This window comes from Bos grunniens, chromosome X, assembly GCF_055505025.1.
Source record: "Bos grunniens cultivar Pamir isolate PY7600 chromosome X, Bosgru_T2T1.0, whole genome shotgun sequence".
NCBI classification, from domain to species: Eukaryota; Metazoa; Chordata; class Mammalia; order Artiodactyla; family Bovidae; genus Bos; species Bos grunniens.
In genome coordinates, this window is record NC_141194.1 from 89499817 (window position 1) to 89509176 (window position 9360).

General features: G+C 43.7%; 1 long non-coding RNA gene across 1 annotated transcript; it reads left to right on the forward strand.

Moving 5' to 3' along the window:
- Positions 1–463: 463 nt before the first annotated feature.
- LOC147340861 (uncharacterized) lies at positions 464–8519 on the forward strand. Its single transcript, XR_015158602.1, has 3 exons — positions 464–879; positions 7351–7462; positions 8207–8519. It is a non-coding gene; the product is annotated as an uncharacterized LOC147340861 (long non-coding RNA).
- Positions 8520–9360: the final 841 nt, after the last annotated feature.

Below are 9360 nucleotides of genomic sequence, written 5' to 3' on the forward strand. Positions count from 1 at the left end.
AGTATAAAGGAGATAGAGAAAGCTTCTCACATAGGCATCAGAAGGGGGCAGAAAGAGTACCCGCTTGCTAGTGTTAACAATGAAGTTATATAATCCAAAGAATATCTGGAGGTTGTAAAGACCTCATCAGACCTACTCCCATAATTTACATTTTAAGATAACACTGTCCTCAGGCAAGATACATCCTTGTAAAGACCAGGTCTACTCACATAATTTACATTTTAAGATAACAGAAGGTTGAATCCAAAGACTGTCCTTAGGCAGGATACATTATTGTTATATAATCATAAGGAATGTGGAGAAAGAAAAAAAGTTTGTCCTTTCTTCCTCCTTGAGAATTCCAGACTCCTCTCTCCTTGGGGACCCCTAGACTCCTTATCAACCTGCCTAGGAACTGACTCTCTCAGTGGTGATATTTGCCAGGAAGTAATCAGTTTGCTCCTCTGGATGCTGTCTTCCCCAGGTACCAAAGAGCCGATGAGCAAGAAGATATGCCAACCTGGAACCTTCACTTCTATCCTTCTAGACCATGTTCTAGATATCTAGGACCCTAGAGTATTCTGTCCAAAGGACCTGGAGAGGAAATGCAAGACTTGCTTATGCCTTTTCTTCAGGTCTATCCTCTTGAGAGTGAGCCCTATCCCCTGTGGGTTCACCTCAGGGTGAATACCTAAGAATGGATTTACAGGCTCAAAGGGAATGCATATTTAAGTGCTTAGCAATTGCCTAAGAACTAAACGCGGGTGCAGGAGGGCCAAGAGAAGCTACTCCACGTTCAAGGTCAGGAGGGGCTGCTGTGAGGAGATACCCCTCGTCCAAGGTAAGGAGCAGTGGCTGTGCTTTGGTGGAGCAGCCATGAAGAGATACCCTACATTCAAGGTAAGAGAAACCCAAGTAAGATGGTAGGTGTTGCAAGAGGGCATCAGAGGGCAGACACAATGAAACCATAATCACAGAAAACTAGCCACATGGACCACATGTGGTCCATGGACCACAGCCTTGTCTAACTCAATGAAACTAAGCCATGCTGTCTGGGGCCACCCAAGACGGGCAGGTCATGGTGGAGAGGTCTGACAGAATGTGGTCCACTGGAGAAGGGAATGGCAAACCACTTCAGTATTCTTGCCTTGAGAACCCCATGAACAGTATGAAAAGGCAAAATGATAGGATACTGAAAGAGGAACTCCCTGGGTTGGTAGGTGCCCAATATGCTACTGGAGATCAGTGGAGAAATAACTCCAGAAAGAATGAAGGGATGGAGCCAAAGCAAAAACAATACCCAGTTGTGGATGTGACTGATGATAGAACCAAGGTCCGATGCTGTAAAGAGCAATATTGCATAGGAACCCAGAATGTCAGGTCTATGAATCAGGGCAAATTGGAAGTGGTCAAACAGGAGATGGCAAGAGTGAACGTCAACATTCTAAGAATCAGAAAACTAAAATGGATTGGAATGGGTGAATTTAACTCAGATGACCATTATATCTACTACTGTGGGGAGGAATCCCTTAAAAGAAATGGAGTAGCCATCATGGTCAACAAAAGAGTCCGAAATGCAGTACTTGGATGCAATCTCAAAAATGACAGAATGATCTCTGTTCATTTCCAAGGCAAACCATTCAATATCACAGTAATCCAAGTCTGTGCACCGACCAGTAACTCTGCAGAAGCTGAAGTTGAATGATTCTATGAAGACCTACAAGATCTTTTAGAACTAACACCCAAAAAAGATGTCCTTTTCATTATAGGGGACTGGAATGCAACAGTAGGAAGTCAAGAAACACCTGGAGTAACAGGCAAATTTGGCCTTGGAATACGGAATGAAGCAGGGCAAAGGCTAATAGAGTTTTGCCAAGAGAATGCACTGGTCATAGCAAACACCCTCTTCCAACAACACAAGAGAAGACTCTACACATGGACATCACCAGATGCTCAACACTGAAATCAAACTGATTATATTCTTTGCAGCCAAAGATGGAGAAGTTCTATACAGTCAGCAAAAACAAGACCAGGAGCTGACTGTGGCTCAGATCATGAACTCCTTATTGCCAAATTCAGACTTAAATTGAAGAAAGTAGGGAAGACCACTAGACCATTCAGGTATGACCTAAATCAAATCCCTTATGATTATACAGTGGAAGTGACAAATAGATTTAAGGGACTAGATGTGATAGACAGAGTGCCTGATGAACTATGGACAGAGGTTCATAGCATTGTACAGGAGACAGGAATCAAGACCATCCCCATGGAAAAGAAATGCAAAAAAGCAAAAGGCTGCCTGGGGAGGCCTTACAAATAGCTGTGAAAAGAAGAGAAGCAAAAAGCAAAGGAGAAAAGAAAAGATATAAGCATCTGAATGTAGAGTTCCAAAGAATAGCAAGGAGAGATAAGAAAGCCTTCTTCAGCGATCAATGCAAAGAAATAGAGGAAAACAATAGAACGGGAAAGTCTAGATATCTCTTCAAGAAAATTAGAGATACCAAGGGAATATTTCATGCAAAGATGGGCTCAGTAAATGACAGAAATTTTATGGACCTAACAGAAGCAGAAGATATTAAGAAGAGGTGGCAAGAATACACAGCAGAACTGTACAAAAAAGATCTTCATGACCCAGATAATCACGATGGTGTGGTCACTCACCTAGAGCCAGACATCCTGGAATGTGAAGTCAAGTGGGCCTTAGGAAGCATCACTACGAACAAAGCTAGTGGAGGTGATGGAATTCCAGTTGAGCTATTTCAAATCCTGAAGGATGATACTGTGAAAGTGCTGCACTCAATATGCCAGCAAATTTGGAAAACTCAGCAGTGGCCACAGGACTGGAAAAGGTCAGTTTTCATTCCAATCTCAAAGAAAGGCAATGCCAAAGAATGCTCAAACTACTGTGCAATTGCACTCATCTCACATGCTAGTAAAATAATGCTCAAAATTCTCCAAGCCAGGCTTCAGCAATACATGAACTGTGAACTTCCAGATGTTCAAACTGGTTTTAGAAAAGGCAGAGGAACCAGAGATCAAATTGCCAACATCTGCTGGATCATCGAAAAAGCAAGAGAGTTCCAGAAAAACATCTATTTCTGCTTTATTGACTATGCCAAAGCCTTTGACTGTGTGGATCACAATAGACTGTGGAAAATTCTGAAAGAGATGGGAATACTACACCATCTGACCTGCCTCTTGAGAAACCTATATGCAGGTCAGGAAGCAACAGTTAGAACTGGACATGGAACAACAGACTGGTTCCAAATAGCAAAAGGAGTACGTCAAGGCTGTTTATTGTCACCCTGCTTATTTAACTTACATGCAGAGTACATCATGAGAAACGCTGGGCTGGAAAAAGCACAAGCTGGAATCAAGATTGCTGGGAGAAATGTCAATAACCTCAGATATGCAGATGACACCACCCTTATGGCAGAAAGTGAAGAGGAACTCAAAACCCTCTTGATGAAAGTGAAAGAGGAGAGTGAAAAAGTTGGCTTAAAGCTCAACATTCAGAAAATGAAGATCATGCCATCTGGTCCCATCACTTCATGGGAAATAGATGGGGAAACAGTGGAAACAGTGTCAGACTTTATTTTCTTGGGCTCCAAAATTACTGCAGATGGTGATTGCAGCCATGAAATTAAAAGACGCTTACTCCTTGGAAGGAAAGTTATGACAAACCTAGATAGCATATTGAAAAGCAGAGACATTACTTTGCGAACAAAGGTCCATCTAGTCAAGGCTATGGTTTTTCCAGTGGTCATGTATGGATGTGAGAGTTGGACTGTGAAGAAAGCTGAGCACCGAAGAATTGATGCTTTTAAACTGTAGTGTTGGAGAAGACTCTTGAGAGTCCCTTGCACTGCAAGGAGATCCAACCAGTTCATTCTGAAGGAGATCAGTCCTGGGTGTTCATTGGAAGGACTGATGCTGAGGCTGAAACTCCAGTACATTGGCCACCTCATGCGAAGAGTTGACTCATTGGAAAAGACCCTGATGCTGAGAGGGATTGGGGGCAGGAGGAGAAAGGGATGACAGAGGATGAGATGGCTGGATGGCATCACTGACTCGATGCACATGAGTTTGGGTGAACTCCGGGAGTTGGTGATGGACAGGGAGGTCTGGCGTGCTGTGACTTATGGGGTTGCATAGAGTTGGACACGACTGAGCGACTGAACTGAACTGAAGAACTAAAGGGCTTCCCTGAAGGCTCAAACCTTAAAGAATCTGTCTGCAGTGCTTGACACCTGGGACGTGCTTGAGACCTGGGAAGATCCCCTGGAGAAGCAAATGACTACCCATTCCAGTATTGTTGCCTGGAGAATTTCATGGACAGAGGAGCCTGGTAGACTACTGTTCATGGGATCACAAAGAGTTGGACACGACCGAGTGATTAACACTTTCACTTTCAAGAACTATCCAGAAAGATTGACCAATTCAGAGTCTATAACCTGGAAATAAGTGAGAAAGTCCTTGGGGGTAGTGCAGAGCTTGTCAAAAAGTACTTTCACTGTACCTGCTTTCAGACAATAGCCACTGTCAATAGATATAAATACCCAGAAAAAGGAACAATGAACCTGACCCAGCAAGGAAGCTTAAAACAGGCCAGGGTAATGGTAAGGACATGGGGTCAGGATACAGTCAGACTGGTCTCTTCCCTTCCCACCCTCCATCTACGTCCTGCCCACCCTGTGAGGCCTAGGTCAAGGTCTTTTACTTCCATGAGGCTTCCTCTGACTATTTTGGACTAACTGGCCTTTGCCTTCTCTGAGCTCCTATTGACCTGGCAGTCTACCCTTTCCATAAGCCCTTTCTCTGAAAGGCCTCAATGATGGGGATTCTGCTTTTCCAGCTATATCATCTATTCACAAGTGTTCTTGAAACTATAAAATAGTGTATGAATGTGAACTAGATTTATCATGGTGATCACTTTGCCATATATACAAATATTGAATCACCATATTTTACACCTGAAACTAATATAGTGTTATACGTCATTTATGTGCTCACTTGTGCTCAGTTGCTTCAGTCTTGTACAGCTGCTTGCAGTCCTACAAGATGATGCTGTGAAAGTGCTGCACTCAATATGCCAGCAAATTTGGAAAACTCAGCAGTGGCCACAGGACTGGAAGAGGTCAGTTTTCATTTCAATCCCTAAGAAAGGCAATGCCAAAGCATGCTCAAACTACCACACAATGCACTCATCTCACATGCTAGCAAAATAATGCTCAAAATCCTCCAAGCCAGGCTTCAGCAATACATGAACTATGAACTTCCAGAAGTTCAAGCTGGATTTAGAAAAGGCAGAGGAACCAGAGATCAAATTGCCAACATCCACTGGATTATCAAAAAAGCAAGAGAGTTCCAGAAAAACATATACTTCTACTTTATTGACTATGCCAAAACATTTGACTATGTGGATCACAACAAACTGTAGAACATTCTTAAAGAGATGGGAATACCAGACCACCTGATCTGCCTCCTGAGAAATCTGTACAGAGGTCAGGAAGCAACAGTTAGAACTGGACATGGAACAACAGACTGGTTCCAAATTGGGAAAGGAGTACATCAAGGTTGTATATTGTCATTCTGATTATTTAACTTATATGCAGGGTACATCATGCAAAATGGTGCTGGATGAAGCACAAGCTGGAATCAAGATTTCCAGGAGAAATATCAATAACCTTAAATATGCAGATAACACCACCCTTATGGCTGAAAGTAAAGAGGAACTAAAGAGCCTCTTGATGAAAGTGAAAGAGGAGAGTGAAAAAATTGTCTTAAAACTCAACATTCAAAAAATAAAGATCATGGCAGCTGGTCCCATCACTTCATGTGAAATAGATGGGGAAACAATGGAAACACTGACAGACTTTATTTTCTTGGGCTCCAGAAGGACTGCAGATGGTGACTGCAGCCATGAAATTAAAAGACGCTTGCTCCTTTGAAGAAAAGCTATGACCAACCTAGACAGCATACAAAAAGCAGAGACATTACTCTGCCAACAAAGGTCCATCTAGTCAAGGCTATGGTTTTTCCAGTAATCACGTATAGATGTGAGAGTTGGACTGTAAAGAAAGCTGAGTGCTGAAAAATTGATGGTTTTGAACTCTGGTGTTGGAGAAGACTCTTGGGAGCCCCTTGGACTTGCAAGATCAAACCAGTCAATCCTAAAAGAAATCAACCCTGAATATTCATTGGAAGGACTGATGCTGAAGCTGAAACTCCAATACTTTGGCCACCTGATGCGAAGAACTGACTCATTGGCAAAGACCCTGATGCTGGGAAAGATTGAAAGCAGGAGGAGAAGGGAACGGCAGAGGATAAGATAGTTGGGTGGCACTACCGACTTGATGAACATGAGTTTGAAGAAGCTCTGGGAGTTGGTGATGGACAGGGAAGCCCGGTGTGCTGCAGTTCCATGGGGTCGCAAAGAGTTGGACACGACTGAGTGACTGAACTGAAGTGAGAGAAGACTAGGATCCTAAGGGGATCTGAGAATTGACAGCCAGTTTTGAATGCAACTCTGGGAGCCAGGACCTGAGCACTGTAGTGTTTTACTATTAACTTGGCTCAGCTTTGGACTCAGTCTCTTCTCCCTTCCCCTCATATCTCCTTCTCCTCCTTTGTCTTGTCTCTACTTCACAGCTTCAGTTTCCCCATCATGTTGCCCTGCTAATGTATAGGCTTTCTCAGGTACCTAAGGTACAAACCGTCTTCCCACAAAAGTGCATGTACCCCACTAGCCCAAACTTGTACAAATTTGCATAAAATTTCAGGTGGTCCACAGACTTCTCTTGTTGAGAACACCTTGTCTAAGTTAATTAATATGGTTAGTGGGTGAGAGTTCTTTGGAAGTCTGGCTGAAGAGCCATCTAGGTGGGGATGGGCTGGCAGGCAGCAACCCTTCTGCAAGGCTAGACTTCTCCTGGGTTTCCTGGAGGTAAAGAGGCCAGAGGTGAGAGGCCTAGCAGGCTGCATCCCTCTGACAGGACACAACTGAACTAATTCACATTTATAAAGATTAAAATGCCTCAAAGTGGAAGAGATAGCTCATTTTTCTAAAACAAGACAGAAATAGGACATTTACTAGGCTCTACATGGATTAATTTGCTGAACATCTAAAATGTGGATTTCTTTTAGAAAAATTTAGGTTTAAAAATTTCAAACGAATTCACCCAATTTTTAAAAACTATTTGGGAAGTATCACCAGAAGCATTCTTTAAATGATAAACATGACCAAGTTATGAAGAATTTCCTATTTAGTAGAAAATCTTATTTTTATTGTGTTACTTTACTCTCCAAAGAGTGTGTCTTAAAGATTGTGAACAATTAGCATGTTTTTAAAAATTGCTCTTTCTTTTGTAGCTGATGGAAAATATTTTCTATTTGATACATGTTAATTTAGCCAAATAGTAAAGCACTACAACGAAAAGAGAAATCTGAGGATAAATACCCATATTCTTCCTCCCCTACAAATGTAAGTACTGTATTTCTGAAATGCAAAAACAAAGCATTTAAAATTTAAAAAATTTAATGTGAACATACACAGAAGAAAGATAATGTTTCACTTTCCACTTCCAGCACTCTTTCCTGATACCTAACTTTCTGGCCATTTAGGTGCAGGTAAGGGCTTCAGGGGAAAAGAATACCACGAGAGGAGGTTCTGAGAAGGAGCAGGTTGAGGAGAGGTTAGAACAAGGGAAAGCGCTAACCTGACAAGAATTTTAAGTGGTCTCTTCCTTATGATTGTATACTAAGTCACTTCAGTCATGTCTGATTCTTTGCATCCCTATAGACTGTAGTTCGCCAAGCTCCTCTGGGATTCTCCAGTCAAGAATACGGGAGTGGGTTGCCATGCCTTCATGCAGGGGATCTTCCCTACGGAGGGATCAAACCCTCTTCTCTTAACCCACCCATGTCTGCTTACATTGGTAGGTGGGTTCTTTACCACTAGCGCCACCTGGGAAGTGCCCCCTCACCCATTATTGGAGAAAGCCAAATAGTACATCTGGCTTCTTGAAATGCTGAGGTGGAAAAACAGACATTCCAGATCCAGGGTGACAGGAGGATCAAGGGTTGAGGGTTCCTGCTGCCCAGTTTGAGTGGGAAGGAGGATTAGGAACCTGAACTCTTTTGGTGTTTTAGGGCAAGCACACTGACTGAAACTGCCCACCCTGGCCAGGCACCATGGTAACCATTTGCATGTGTTGTTTTATGTCAGGAGGTCCTGGTAAGGAACATGGAACTAATAAGCCACCACCAACTGAAAGAGTTTGGGAAAGATCAAAAGGAGACACCACATGTCCAACCACCTCCCAGAATCCTCTCTGGCATCCATCTTTGCTGAACAAGGCTTGCACTACCAGGAAGGACTCTGAGTCAGAATGATTGGTTAAAGACAACCTGGAAACTAATCCCATCACCATAAAACCTGAGACTACCAGCCATGTGGCAGAGCAGTTCTCCTGGGTTCCCTTACCCTACTGCTCTCCACCCCAGCACCCTTTCCAATAAAATCTCTTGCTTTGTCAGCACGTGTGTCTCCTCGGACAATTCACTTCTGAGTGTTAGACCAGAGCCCATTTTCAGGCCCCAGAAGAGGTGCTCAAATCATTTCCAAGTGTTAGACCAGAGCCCACTTTACGGCCCTGGAAGGGGTGCCCTTTCCTGCAACAGTGTCACTAGATGGGAGTCTACCTGGGCCCTGGGTCCATTCCTCTTGGCAGAGGAGGAAAAGCTTCTGGTCAAGGAATACGAGGCAGGGTGGGAGGGGTGGGGGGTGGAGTGGGGAGGCGCGAGGGCATGGGGAAGCAATGGTTCAGCAACACTGTAAGCTTGTGTTCCGACTGAAGCTGCCTGGGATAACCCTGGCACCAGGACGGCTGGGGACTGAGGGCAGAATCCTCAAATGGATCAGAGTCTGCTTTCTGGTCACAGCTTCCTTACCCAAAGTCTATTTTGGGTGAGCTGGGGGCAAGTAGTTTCAGTTCACTTCACTCAGTCATGTCTGACTCTTTGCAACCCCATGGACTGCAGCATGCCAGGCCTCCCTGTCCATCACCAACTCCCAGAGCTTCCCCAAACTCATGTCCATTGAGTCGGTGATGCCATCCAACCAACTCATCCTCTGTCATCCCCTTCTCCTCCAGCCATCAATCTTTCCCAGCATCAGGATTTTTTCTGAGGAGTCAGTTCTTCCAATCAGGTGGCCAAAGTATTGGAGTTTCAGCTTCAGCATCAGTCCTTCCAATAAATATTCAGGGTTGATTTCCTTTAGGATGGACTGGTTGGATCTCCTTGCAGTCCAAGGGACTCTCAAGAATCTTCTCCAACACCACAGTTCAAAAGCATCAATTCTTCCGTGCTCAGCTTTCT